Source organism: Vigna umbellata, chromosome 1 (genome assembly GCF_029865625.1).
Source record: "Vigna umbellata cultivar VRB3 chromosome 1, Vumbellata_1.0, whole genome shotgun sequence".
In the NCBI taxonomy this organism is placed as follows: Eukaryota; Viridiplantae; Streptophyta; class Magnoliopsida; order Fabales; family Fabaceae; genus Vigna; species Vigna umbellata.
This window is the reverse complement of record NC_142165.1, coordinates 101,023,326-101,039,010: the sequence shown is the minus strand read 5'-3', so window position 1 is coordinate 101,039,010 and position 15,685 is coordinate 101,023,326.

The window sequence follows — 15,685 nt, the reverse complement described above, 5'->3', positions numbered from 1 at the left end:
ATGAGAAGAGGAAAGAGCACGAACACTCTCGCAGAGGTAAAAGAAAAGGATTGTTACAAGACACGTCCATTAGAATAATCCAAGCCACTAGTTGACAAGTTTTTTCAAAGTCACATCTTTCACTTCTTGATTCCCACAAGTGTGAATCTTTCCAGTTTTCCACACTCTTTTGTGGTTATATTCATTTTATTAATTAGCCATTGTTCCGTATTAGGTGTCAGTTTCTTAATTCAATGCCCTACCACACAGCCACACCCCTAATGATTTACACTCAAAAGAGAGAGAGGCACATGCAAACACTTGCTCTAATTACGCTTGCTTTCAACTCCTTCTTTTTATCGGCATAAAGATAATATATGTCTCACGTGGTGGAGGATACTGTTTCACATCGTTGAATGGGGCAGAAGCCACAAGAATTTCTGTCATATGCCACCAACACTACTATCCGGGATCACCGCGGTTCAATGAATGTCTTCTAAATTTTGTTTTTCTTCATGTCATTTAGGTTATGCCTAAATACAAATCATAATTATAATCAAAACAAGGTAATTCAAGAGAAACATGTGTTCGGAAAGTGTTTAAATTAATCAAACCTAATATTACTGATATGATATTAACAGTATTTAAATTAGGTTGGGCCTCGCTACTCCTCATATATGATCATAATCATATAATCATCATGGAAACTCCCAAGTACTCAGAATCTGAATGATTTCACGTTTAAACTCGATGCTTGCTTCAAAATGTGTACTTATTTATAGAATGCCCAAAACTTCTAGGTAGGTCTTACCCTAAGTTAATAGATTACAACCCACTAGAAATTTCATGGCAGCGACTATAGTGTAGTGTGTTTGGACTAGAATTTACAAGGAAAACTGTAAATTTAAATAATGATTTTAAGTAAAAGAGATGTTTTAGTGAAATAGTTTAGGTTTGAACATTTTGTTTAAAAGGGAAGGTTTGAGTGAAAGGCACGTATGGAAGCAATAAGTTCTACTTGGTTGAAAACAAATCATAACTTTTATACCCTCCTTTGAATTTTTTTATTGTCTATGAAATGCAAGGATGAAGTATGACATAAAAAAAAAGTTACTGGATCAAACTTTTACCAAAGATAATTAAAAGGATATTTATAAATACGGTGGAAAATTTTTGTTGAGACTTGTGGTTCATGTCGAAACATGGAGATGTGCAATCGCCCTACCCTCAAACTTTCATGAAAGACATTCGAAATTTGATCGTTCGGTCTCATGATGAATTTGGAGAAGGGTTTTGAACCCAGTGGGGGCCTGCCATGGTCTCAATTATGGATGGGAATGACATAAGGTCAGAGAGGGAAAAAAGAAAGAAAGGGTGGTTATAGATTGGAAAAAGAAAATGAAGTTTGGGACAGTAAATATGCAATAGAAGTGTGGTTTGATCTTAGTGGGGACAAGGTTGGACTCAGCAGTCAGCTGGAGCTTGTCCTGTTGTCCATCTGCATGGAACCAAATTCTGCACTTGAAGCTTGTCACAGACTAAAAGTAGAGAGAGTTCTTAGGCTTTAGGGTTACCACTGAGAATAAGACTGGGGACAAGCTAGCTAGGGTTGAATTTCAATTGAAATGAATGACCTTATTTGCAGTGGCAGTCTCCCACGGGTCTCACTCTCATTCGCCTTTTTCTGCATAATGGACATCTTTTTTTACCTAAATTAAGTTGAACACGGCCATTGATGTTGAATCATACATATAAAAGCCGCATAAAATAATGGGTACACGATGGATCTTGTAAGATTTTGAGTGTATATGATGATGGTTTATATGATTGTTTTTTACAGATACTTAGTTTGTAAATTGCATAATGATTGTGGTGATGTCATTATAATGTGAAAAATGATGATTGGAGTTGGTTGCACATGTATAAAGCAGAGACAGGGATGAGGTATGTAAGGTCTATTCAACTACTCATGATATTTGGTAGGTGTGTAAATGTTATGAGCTGAAGACAATTAGAGAGGCCCAAGAGGCACAGCAATACTATAATCTGCATGGAAACTTAATGTTTGAACATGGTTGGCATTTTGGATGATAAACAAAGATGCTTAGTATTTGAAGTTGATGTTATCGTTCAGGGCTCAGGGGCCAGAGAAATCATTCAGCAGGGGTACCATATGTATGCAATGTCCCTATTGTTATACTATTCATCTAATTCTCTTTCGTCACTAACTTGTACCATCTCTCTTTCTATAGCATGCCAAGGGTCCATGCGCCACAACACATCCAATTCCTTCATCTTAGATCTGCACAGATGCCACATATATACAGATGTGCCAAACTCATATGTGCCCACAAATGGAGCTACAATTCATGTCTTTTCGTCTTTTTTTCTCTATCTTAATACACTCAAACTTAAAAACAATTTTGTCTAATTATCTTTTACAGAATCATGCATGTTATCACCAACACATACTTCCTGCATTTTTATGCAATGGCTAGCTTCAGACATCATCTGCAAGCTATGTCACTAGGTCCCTAGTTATCTCTTATCTCACACACATAAATTAAAAAGGAGACCCAATTTTTATCTATATAATTGTCATTTCACTGAAATCATATTAACCATATGTGCAGTACGAAAGGTCGTACTCCTATATAATTAGATCAACATTATTCAATAAAAAAAATGTTTGGGGAAAAAAATTAGTTCCTTTATTTTCTGTAATAGTATTATGATAAAATTTCGTGCAATAGATTAATATGGAGGATGATTTCCTTGTTTTGATAACAACTTGAATTGATAGTACTCCCTATATATTCTAGACTAATTGAGGTTTTACTATTGCAAATACTTTTATTCATATTTTGGGTATTTAATGAAATGTTAAAACTTTTATTCTGATTGGACCTCGTAATAAATATTATCATAGAATATTTAAAATATATTTACAGAAATTAAGCATTAAAGTAAGAATAATCTAATATAATTGATTCCTTATAAGTACTACTGTCTATCAAACCTTAAAAAAAATTTATATGTTAACAACTTTTTTTAATAATAAATTATGTGTCACTATTTTATTTAACGTTTGAATTTATATCTAAAAAATTATTTGAAACCTTAAATATCAAAACAGCATTGAATGGGAGTTGTTAATCATGATATGATAATTATGTATTTTAGAATTTAATATCTAAAGAGATTTCTTGTGTTTAAAAAAGATTTTAATGATTATATAAAGTGATTTGATTTTTTTTACACATTCCATCAATTCAATTTATTATTGATATGAATTTTAAGATAGCTATTATAAAATTGGACAAATTTATCATGTTTTTTTTATAGATAACAGTCTTTATTAAGATATTTTAAAATAATTTAAAGCTTTGTAGTGAGTAGATAGTAAGTGCTATACGTTACTGTTTGTCTTTCAAATTAACCGGAATTTTATTATAGTTACATGAAATATAAATTGACTTTTCAGTTTTCACTGGAAGATTAATTATTGAGAGAGTAATGATATTTTAGTAAAATTGGTTCCATAAATGAAGTATTTAATGTTGATTTTAATCTATGAGGAAAAAAACTTCAAACTATAATTATTAAGGTATTAATTAGATTGAAGTAATCAAAGGAAAAGACTGAATAATGAATATGAATAGAGTATATTTTTAATATCATCGAAGTAATCCGTGTTTTGATTCATATTATATACAATAATTCATCAACTGAAAATAATTTTAAAATGAAATTAATTTCTGATTTAGTGTAAAAAAGAAAATACATGACTGAATAATTATCAATATACTTAAGAGAAATTATTAAAATTATAAACACTTAATTAATTTTTCAATTACTTAGTACTGTAAAAAACACGAAAGATAATAAAATTTATTGTGATGAGTTTTGATTATGAATTATAATTTTGATTAAAATTAGAGAAAAGCATGAACCTCAAAGGAAGAAAGTGAAAACTAAAGTTCTGGGGTATAATAAGTACCACAAAAACAATAGCAAGAATGAAAAGCGACAAGAAATGGAGCATCTCTTGAATTGCAGAGTATGATTGGTAACAAACATTCTCCTTTTCAAATGTATCTGAGTTCATCCACCCATAATTTACCTGTTTCAATAAATTCTCATTCAGTAATTAATGTGTTATTTTTAATATTTATAATAATATAATAATGATATTAAAATTAATGTAGAAAATATTTTATAAGAATAAAGAGATAAGAAGTGAATTTGGAAGTGAAAGAGTGCAGTAGTGCAGTGGGAAGCCAAGCGTGTGGCAGCAGAGTGATCAGTGAAGACAGATAGAGCCACACATTCACACACTCACACTCACAGACTCTGAAAGAAAGGAGGACAAATGGCAGCACTGTCAACTGCACAAAACAAAGAGAGGACTACCTACACATGCATACATATTACATTACATGGGGAATGAAAATCAATCAACATATTTTTAATTCTTTTTTTTACTTTTTCTTTATTTCCATTCTCATGATAATTGAAGGGATGAATTCAAAGTTTTATTGGTCCCACTCCACACCCAAATCAACAAACGCATGCTCATCATACTCATGCATCATTTTCTTTATGATAAAATAATATTAGCATCAGTAAATCAGTATCACACACGTTCACTCACTGTCAATTTTTTATCCTTTCACAAGTCAGCTGCACGACCACTTCCACCGTCTAATGATATGCACTCGTAAGGATCCCTGTACTCTCTTATCAATCGATTTTATTTTAACGTAGAAATACCATTTACTTTTAATCATGCCAAATTATTCTAATTTTATACTTTTACATTTTCAAATAACCAAATATCAACTTTCTTATTAAAATCATTTGTCTTTCCTTACCACTCTCTTCTTTATATAAAGAATCACAAAACTATTTTAAGACCAAACTCCGATATTATCATAATTTTCTGAATTAAATATTTAAATATTTAAATATTATTTGCTTCAATTAAAAAAATTGTGTTAATTTCAAATTACTTTCCATTTTACTCATTTCTTAGTTTTTTCTTCTTTATATTGTCTCAAACTGATTTTACCATCGTTAATATTCTCTTACATGCACCAAAGTTAACATTGTGTAGTAATTAGAAAAAGAATATATATAACTAAATAGTGATTATTTACATTATGCGGATTAAATATATATAACCTCTCATTTAATAGTATAAATTATTAAATAAAATATTAAAATTTTGATATAACAAATAGATAAAAAAGCATGCAAAATATTAAAATAATTAGTCAAACTAATAACTATACCAACATAGTATATGTAAAAGTTTACATAATATTAAAGTAAATCTTTCAAAATATAGACAGTAAAGAATATATGAATTTAAATAAATAACATTATTTAATAAAGTTCTCTGTCTCCACTAATGGCATATCTTATTATCTCTTTATATTTAATAGATAATCATTGCAATAAAAGAAAACAACACAAAAAGAAAAGAGGGAAGGGTAAGCTAGTGTTTGAAAAAGAAAAATAATTTATTACAACAATTTAAAACGTAGAATAAATTAAACCATGTATAAAATTTCATATCTAATGTAACATACACACAAATGACTTTAAACTCAATTATCCGAATACACGCTTTGAGATAGAACTTCACCAAAGGTGTATACTCGTAGTAGTTTTTACACTCTACAAAATCACAAGCACGAGATTACCATCCAAGAATTGTAATGAGTTCAAAACAGTTTTAAGCATGAAAGCTTGTGCACTTGAGCAATTGATCAAATTTAAGCTAATAGGATAAAAGGTGACGAGAATCCCTTGCTATTGCTATTGAATACAATGTTAATCAATAATTCACACAATTCACTATACAATCATACAATTAGAAAATTTTAAAGTATCTATAACTTGAAATAGTGCAATTAGTTTCCCTTACCTAAGAGATAGATGAACTTGTTCCAAAGAATCCAAACTCATTCAAATTCATAGGATGTCCTATCTACACTTAGGAACAACACAAACATGATCAAGATATACTATTAGAACTACTGATGAGCACAGATTCATATAAATCATTAAAAGGATACATCCAAGTGAAAAAAACCTCACATACAACAGATAACAAAAAAGATAGCTAAAACCCAATTTACACTAATGCAGTAATGATCGATTCGAATTAAAAAGCTCACTGCAATGATCAATCCTACAGTCCCGACTTTTCAATCATACAAGCAAAGAGGAAGAACCCCTAGAGAGAACTCTAGATAAGTGGTTTCTAGAGAGATTATGTTTTAAAATTATAAAACTCGTTTATAACAAAACTATTTATATTAAAATAATCGAGTTTAACTATTTTTAAACCACTTTAACTTCTAAAATATATTTTTGAGGTTTTTACAATATCTAAATTAGAATATTAAGTAATTATTTATTTTTAAAAATTACACATCTTTTCTAAATTATTTTCTTATGCCATCTTTATTTTCTTTTTAAAATTTTCAAGTTTTTTTAATCCGATAACACTACATAAAAGATAATCTATAATCTATTAGACTTTCTAATAGAGTAAATTAATTTATACTATATGTAATATGTTTTCTAGTGTTTTTAGAGTTAATGTTGAGCCAATAATATATTATATTATATTAATCTCTTTTCATTAATTTAATACAATCTTAAAAGTTTTTAGATGATTTAATAAAAAGAAAGTCATATACTGTGTATAAGATATTTTGCTTACTTTTAATTCAAAACTTTAAAATAATAAATTTATGAATATCTTTTAGAATTAAATATATTTTTAATTTTTAATATTGGATATAGCAACATAAAAATATTATTTTTTTATGTAGTAAATAATATTTTAAATTAACATTTGAAATCAAATTTATTAAATTATATAAACAATGTTAATATAAAACGTAGTTTAAAATGTTAAAAATATTTCACACAATGAAATTAAAAGGACTATATGTATTTATTTTTAAAGATTGAAAACTAAATGTTTATAAAAAAAATGAATTCCAATGTTGTTGAAGTTTAGGAATAATTTAATATTATTTCTTATTGCATATTATTTATCTTCCTTGTGTGTCTCAATTCCATATTTGAATTACTTCTCATTTAAGACAATTATGTATAATATATAATATTAATATAAATAAGATTAATTATTTTATTTATTTTTTTACAATAGTAAATACAATAATAAATTTTTTTATTTTTAATTAAAATTACGTTTACAACAACTCGGATAAAAAAAAGTGAAATTGTAGTACAACTTTGATGAAAAAAAATTAAAGTTATATTATAAAATGAAATTTTAGTTCAATTAAAAATAACAATAAAGTTATGCATTGGACCAAATTTGATAATGAAAATATCATATTTCTAAACAACGAAGAAAATTTCCCCATAAGTATTCCCATCAAACTAAGATATCGTTGTAACAAATTTGCAAGTCATCTTATCATGTAAACCCTTTCAATCCCAGAAAATGTAAAAACAAACAGAAAGAGAAACAGAGGAAGAGAAAGTCAAACCTACAAAACAAAGACAATAAGAAAGGTCACAAAACATAGAGCCAATGAGGAGGAATAGATGCAACCCCTGTAGAGGTATAGAGGGTCATGCCTAAAAAGTATACACGTCTTACCACTTAAAACTCAAAATCGACTTAAAAAAATATATTGTAATATATATATAATAAGCCATATTCATATCTTTAAATCAAATATTATAGAAGTTAAAATGTAAAATTTCGAAATATAAAAATCAAATGTTTTATAAACAAAAGAACACAAATAAAAAATCGTTGTACTGTATACTCATACCTGTCATAATCCTAACCGTAAGTCTTATTTATTAGGTATTGGACCGTCATTACAGTACTACTAATTATAAGTCAAGCTTGAAACTTATAAATATAAGTATGATTTAATAAGATATGTGATTGTATTTATTATGAATTTAAGATTTTGTTGTGACGATGGACTAAAATACTAAGTTGAGCGTCGGAGTGACTTTGAGAGGTAGTTGCCCGCACCGTTTGAAATTTGATCCATATAAAATATAGAAAAATTTAACTAAAGATATCCATGATAACATTAAATAACTAGGAATAAAGTGTGAATAAATGTTTGACTGCGATCTCTAACCCAACCCGAAACAGTCTTATTAAAATATAAGAGAGAACACTATTACTTAATAAAAATACAGTAAAGATAAACGTCTGATTACAAAATATAAGTATTGTTTTCTTAATATTATAAAGAAAACCATATTTATTTTAAAAATAGTGGATGTGAATTTATTCAATATAATATCAAAGAAGGTAAAATAATTTCCAAACTCTTTTTAAAATATTTTAACTCTTGTTTTCCAAACACAGTTTTTTGTTTTAAAATTGAAATTTGATAACAAAACAAACTAACAACTTACACTCATCCTAAATACAGAGAATGTAATCGTGATATGCATATAACTAATGTCTATTCATTTGAGTAATTATATTTTTTATCCAGTTAATCGATAAGATAATCATTTATAAATTCAATACGACGATAATGATAATTAATGTCGTCAAAATGGGTTGAAATCCGTGAGTCAATCTGGCTCACTACGAGTTCGAGCCGGGTTGAGTTGGAAAAAAATGTGAAAATTTTGATGCAAGCCAATTTTGACCCAGCTCACCCAGGTTGAACCCGTGATGAGTCGAGTTGGCTCACCAACCCACCTATTATTTTTTTATTGAAATCAAATTAATTAAATTAATTATTCAAATCCTATTTTTTTATTGAAATCAAATTAATTAAATTAATTATTCAAAAACGCACAACCTTTACTTCGCAATAGAGCTGCTTTTCGTGCTGCGTTGTGCTGCTATCTATCCAAAAGTTCCCCTCTGCTATATATTTTTATTAACGTCTATATGTAGTTTCTTGGTCAAACGGTTGTGTATGTCTCATTAAATTAAATTGGCAAAATTTTATGCTTGATAGCTTAGAATATATAACAATAGAGTTCTTTTGTTTCATTTTCTTTTATATCAATTGGTCCAATTATTACTATTTCAATTTGATCGATCAAAGTAACATGTTATAAGAATCTCAGAAGAAGAGGGTGAGAAAAAGTTAAGTGAGCCAATGAGCCAACCCGTTTAACCCAACAACCTGTGGAGGGTCGGGTCGGGTTCAAATTTTTTTGGCTCGCTAATAAATGAATCGGGTTGGATTGACTCACTAAGTGACCAACTCATGGTGGGTCGGATTGGATCGGGCTGGGTTACCCGTTTTGATAGCTCTAATGATAATACATTTAACTTCCAAGTTACCGTATAATAATAATAGTAGTAGTAGGAAAATCGTGAAATAAAATTACTTCCGGAAAAAATAAGAATAAACAGCATTCTTTTTTTGGAGAATTAGATGAAAATATTTAAAAGTTAATTGAAAAATGACATTACGTGTTAAGTTTAGGGAGTAACAATGGCAAGTTTTCCATTTTTTTTCCTCTAAGATTCCATTATCCTCTCTTTAAAGGTTTTGCATGTATATAAACCTAGATTCATCATGTGAAATTTTATGAAATTGAGTGGTTGTATTATATTTGTTTGTTAGGTTTAGTTTTCTAAAAGCAGTTTATAGAATTCTTGAGTTTTCTTTACTCTATTCTCTCCCAAATAAATATAAAGTATAAAGAAGAGTACTCCTTACATTAAATTATGAGTCTTTACATCAAATTATAAACTAAATATTTGTGAATTACTTTATTTAATATAATTATGTTATACTGTGTGAGTTGATGAAATTCTTACATACCAACCATCAGTAATATTAGTTAAATTGGTAAAATATTGAATTATATTATATTTAGAAGTCACACATTAGTTAAATATATATAACATCAATTTACATATGGATGGAGGCACTTAAATACTAATTTCATAAAATTGTTTAAAATTTATTTCTTAACGTTAATACTTTTAAAATATTGAATTAATAAAAATGTAAAGTTGCAAATTATATCATAAAACAAACATGCTATAATTTTAGAGATAGAAATTTTAGTCCTAATATATTTACATAGTTGTTAGGGATGAATATTTATATGTTGATATATGTATTGAATTTGACTTATTTTAATAGTCTTTTCTAGTTATATATATATATATATATATATATATATATATATATATATATATATATATATATATCTTTTTCGAGAAATACAACATTGCTCAAACATGACTTTTACTTTCAAGTGAAAGTTCCTTCTTCAAACCAATCATATCAATTTTCCGACCTAAATAATGTCACTCAAGTTTCTACAGATTTTTTCAAGTTGAGTTTTATCGTTCAAGGAATTCTTTATCATTTGAATGAGAATAAAATCATAACACTTTTAGGTTTATAACTTAATATAGGTAGATATATTACTGTGTTTTGTTTTATTCCGATATCCACAGTAACGTCCATGGTTTGAAATTTTTTTTAACGGAACTATAACTGTGATATAAAAATAACAATATAAAAGCAATTGACCTTTTAGGATATTAAAAGTATTATTAACTAAAAGTACAACTATGGGTAAAATTTCGTATTAAAGACATATAAAATAGATTTAAATCTTATCTTACGAGGAGAGTTTAAACTGAACTTAAAATTACTTACCATTATTAATTTTTACAAAACAAGGTTAGTAGAGTGGAAATTTAAAAAAAAATGAAGAGTGTCTGTCCACTTTCAATAACCGAAAGGGCTGAATTGGAAATAAAAATGATATAATCTGTAACAGTAATTAATTAAAGGAAAAAAAAATAGAAATGAAGGAAGGAAATGAGGTACAAGGGCAGAGAGAGGGGGTGTGTGTTAGAAAAGATCACGTGGGGGTGGAAGAGGTTGGTGAGGTGGCAGAGCTAAACTAGAAGTAAGAGTAGGGGTGAAGGAAGGAGAACGTGGTGAAGGGTGATGGGAGTGGGACCATGGTAAGGAGCGTGGAAGCATGAGCATGTGATGATTTCCCAAAGGGAGAGAGAGGAATAAAGGTGTACGTTAGAACGGGACGGGGTTGATGGAGAGAGATGGAGAGGTGGGATTGTCTGTTTCCGAATGAAGTCGCCCTCATGGGGTCACTCTCGCAGTTTAACAGCCTGTTCCACTTCCTCTCCACATGCACCATCGTAAACCTAATCTCTCTCTCTCTCTCTCTCTTTTTTTTAATTTCCAACCCATCCTCTTTCCAAATTTAATTCACTCTTTAACTTTACGTAAATACTAAATCATCCTCGTATTATTTACTTTCCCAGCCCTTTAATTTTTTTTTTTGTAATTCTTTCAAATATTCTTATTCCTTTGTTATTACGGTGTAGACAATGTGAGTGCATGAGATATATTACGGTGAAATTCATAAAGTGTTAGGAACAAACGACCAATGACACGTGTAATACTCCTGATATGTATTTACTTCGCGAGAAAATACATATTAGGTTCATGAAACACAATATTCACATGGATATTAATGAAATTATAGGGGAAAATATTATATTGTATAGAGAAAAACTAAAAAGGGATGAAAATAGTTGTAAAGAGTTTAAAGAATTACAAAATTGCAGGTACATATAAAACTTGAATTGAAAGAATAATTAAGATGAGAGTAAATTTAGGATTTGTATTGTATAATCTGCAAGATTTTCAGACATGATATATTTTCTTTGGGAGTCCCTTTGAATTTGGGTTTTCTTCTAAAATTCTAAAATTTGGGAATGAGTGTTTAAAATTTGTTGGAAAGTTGTCCTAAAACTTCGTTGAGAAAAAGTGTTTTTTCTGTTTACATATTAGAAGTATATATTAGGCTTTTTGTAAGAAAATTATAAAATAGATAATACAAATGAAACACAAGTTTAATATACATAAAATATTAACATTATTTTAACTTAAAATTTTAAGATAATAATTTTTTTTCTTTTATGGTGTTCACATTTTTTATTTTTCATATTGTATTTATTTGAGTTAATTATCAAAACCAACAATTGACTTTAATGTCTTCTAAGAAAAATTATTAAGATGACAACATTAATAAAATAGGAGTTAAATCCATATAAAATATTAATATCTTCCATAATTCAAAATTAAGATAATAAATTTATAAATTTTAATTTTTATGAATGATTCGACTTTCTTCATTCTATCTTGACCTTGACCCAATAGGAGTCTTATAATAACCCTTCTAAAAAAAAGCCTATAATAATTAGAATATAGCAGAAAATTCCAATTGAATAATTAGTACTGGGAAACGTGTTTTTCACTGAAGCGAGGTTTATTGAATCGAATTAATCTTGAATTGAAGTGACAGTTTTAACAGAGTGAAATAGAAAGTTTGGAAGAATTTAAAAATATATGAAAGAATTTAATATTAGAAATAATGAAGATTAATTTGCATGGGAAAAGAAAAGAGGGTAATTAATAAAGGAATGTTGCATAAAATTAGGGAAGTATATATATATTGAAGTGGTGGGTAGTTGTGGTGTTGGGCTCCTACCTCATACTTTTCTGTGACAACGAATATATAACAACAGTGGACCAACCTCATCCCTTTTTTCTTTCTTCTTTCTTCTTTCATCCTTTTTCACTTCTCTCTTCTTTCAATCTCTTTTTTTTTTTTTTCCAAAATTATCAAACATAATTTTCCTTTTCATCTCATAAATATCTCTCCTCAACTCCATTTTACAAATTTCAGAACCTTCCTTAAAAACTTGATAGTGAGACCTCGCTTCCAGTGGTAAAAATTTACAAGGATTGGTGCCACGTTTGGGCCCCAAGAGATGAACAAAATAAAACAAAACACAAGTTACCTAAATTTCAAATCAAGATTGCCGCTTCAATTCTTACATTCTATGTTGCAGCTGAATGCACCAACTGCAATTCAATTTTCATCGGAAATAATAACAACAAAATGTCCTAAAGTATATAATGAAAATAATTTCTCTAAACGAATTTATGAAAAAAATAATAATAAAATAACAATGATCATAAAAGGACAACTGTCAATATTTTTAACCTGAAAAAATCATATTTTATGTGAGAAATAAAAACCTACTGGAATCAAATCAAAAACACAAACAAATACATATAATTAGTCAATACATCAAAGTAATAATACTCTTAAATATGAAAAACAAAAAAAAAAAAAGATAAATCTAAAATAGAACAACATTGCGAGATTGATTTCTCTATCCTTAAACTTTTAATTGAGATCAAGATGACAAATTCTATGCCAACAAAATTTCTCTCTTTTCTTTCTTCTAAGGGTTTCAAAAATAAATCTCTCTCATGACCTAAAATACTCTCTCCACCTATATTAAACAATGAAATAAATTTGACTAGGATGGACATTTTAGACACATAGTTGAGAGTCCAATCCAACATATTTTCCCTCTCACAACTATATGGAGGTGACCTCCAATCATGTAATCTCAGAACAAGATTCAAATATCTTCCTTGGTAGTGTCTTAGTCATCATGTCAACACCCTTTTCATTTATATGAACTTTATCAAACTCCAATAACTTAGCATTTAAAGTATCACATATCCAATGATACCTCACATCAATATGTTTATAGCTAGAATGAAAAGTTGGATTCTTACCAAGATGGATAACACTTTGATTATCCACAAATAAAATGGATAGTTGTTCTACATAAAACCAAGCTTTTTACAAGAATTTCTTCAACCATAGTAACTCCTTTCATGGTTTTGTATGGCAATGAGCTCTATCTTTGTAGTAGACAATGCTACACACCTCTGAAGTCTTAATTGCTAAGCTACAACTCTCCTGCAAACTTAATCAAATAGTTTGAACTGGATTTTCAAGAATAAATATTTTCAGTCATATTTGAGTTTAAGTAACCCAACAAAATAGATTTAACACCTCCAAAATAAAGCCTTAAATAACTAATCTCACGAATATACCTCAAAATTCATTTCATATTATTCTAATGCTCTATACATGCATTTGACAAAAATCAACAAATTATAGTAACAACATGTGCAATATTTGGTCTTGTACATACCGTAACACATATCAAATTGTCCACCGTAGATGCAAAAGAAACTTTGTTTATATATGTCTTTTCAACTACATTTCAAAGATTATTTTTAACACTCAATTTAAATTGAGTAGCAAGAGGATTGCTGATAACTTTAGTATTTTTCATCATGAATCTTTGTAATTCCTTCTTAATGTTGTGGTAGTCAAATCTTCTTTTCTCTTCTATCACATGAGATACTTATCCTAAGAATCTTTTTAACAACTTCCAAGTATTTTATGGTAAAAGACTTGTCAAGTGTCTCTTTTAATATGTCAATTCTACAAATATTTTTAGTAAAATCGACTTGTAAAGTTAGGTTTGTATCTCTTATATACTATAAATTAGTCTTATCGTTAGCCGGTGTGAGACTTCTAACACTTATTGTAACTTGACTTATTAACTTATTTGAAATTGTAACTTAATTATTATGAAAATTATATTATCTTATTTGTAACTTAATTGTTATAAAAATTGTATTTTTTTAAATAAGTCGATACTTAAAAAGAATAATTCTTTAATAATTTTTTAAAATATTAGTCTAATTAACCAAGTACAATATAACACGTTCAAAAGCGGGTTTAATTATATTGAATTTAACATAAAAATGACATAAATCTAATCTGATATTTTTTTAGTAGGTTGAACAGAAGATTTTCTTAAAATCTTATCCAACCCAACTCACTAAAATACTCATAAATTCTAAAATACTTTTTATGCATATTTAAAACTGTTAAATTAATATTTAAAATGATACATACTTTATTTTAAACAAAATAAGTATTGCGTACAATTTTGAAATGTATAAGTATAATCATTGTTTATATTTTTTTCCTGTATATCAATAGTGATGGTTTTTAAATTATATAAAGGGGCAAATTACGAATTTTTAAACTTTTATTCGCCCTCTTTGTACCGTTGAGTGTATTTTTTCTCTCTTTAAGCAATTACTCGTCATGTTCTATTCAATAATATTTTAAAAATTTGTAAAAAAAAATCTAGAATAGTTCTGAAAGGTAAACGTTTTAGATTAATCGTGGATCAAGGTTTATTTACTTACCCATGATGCTCTTACTTTATTTTTTTACAATGTTGAATTATCGAAAACCTTTCTCAACGAATTTGGTAGATTGTGAATAAAACAAATAATATATAATTCAATGATTAACTTTTTATGAACCAGCTCGCATGAGGAATTAATCATGGAGACCAAGATATTTTATTTTCGGCCCAATATTAGAAAATTGGGTTTAAGCCCAAAGAGCAGCATGATGTGTATTTGACCCATTCTTAAGTGATATAAAAAAGGAAAAAGAGAAGCAACATTCTGTTTTATTTAAGATCATTAAGATAATAATGATAATTTTATCTAATTAATCAAATGAAAAATTATATTAGGAATTTTATTTGATGAAATAATATGTGAATTCAGTTATTGAAGAATATTCATGTCGAAGCATAAACAAATAAGGTTTGAATAGTAAAATTTGATTTTTCTTTTGTTGAGTAACAAATTTGATTGGCACTCAAGATTATATGGACGTTTAAATTCAGCTTTTTGAGACGAATAAATTATTTTTATTTACGTTTTTTTTAGAAAATAAAGCAAACATCAAGTTGCACAAA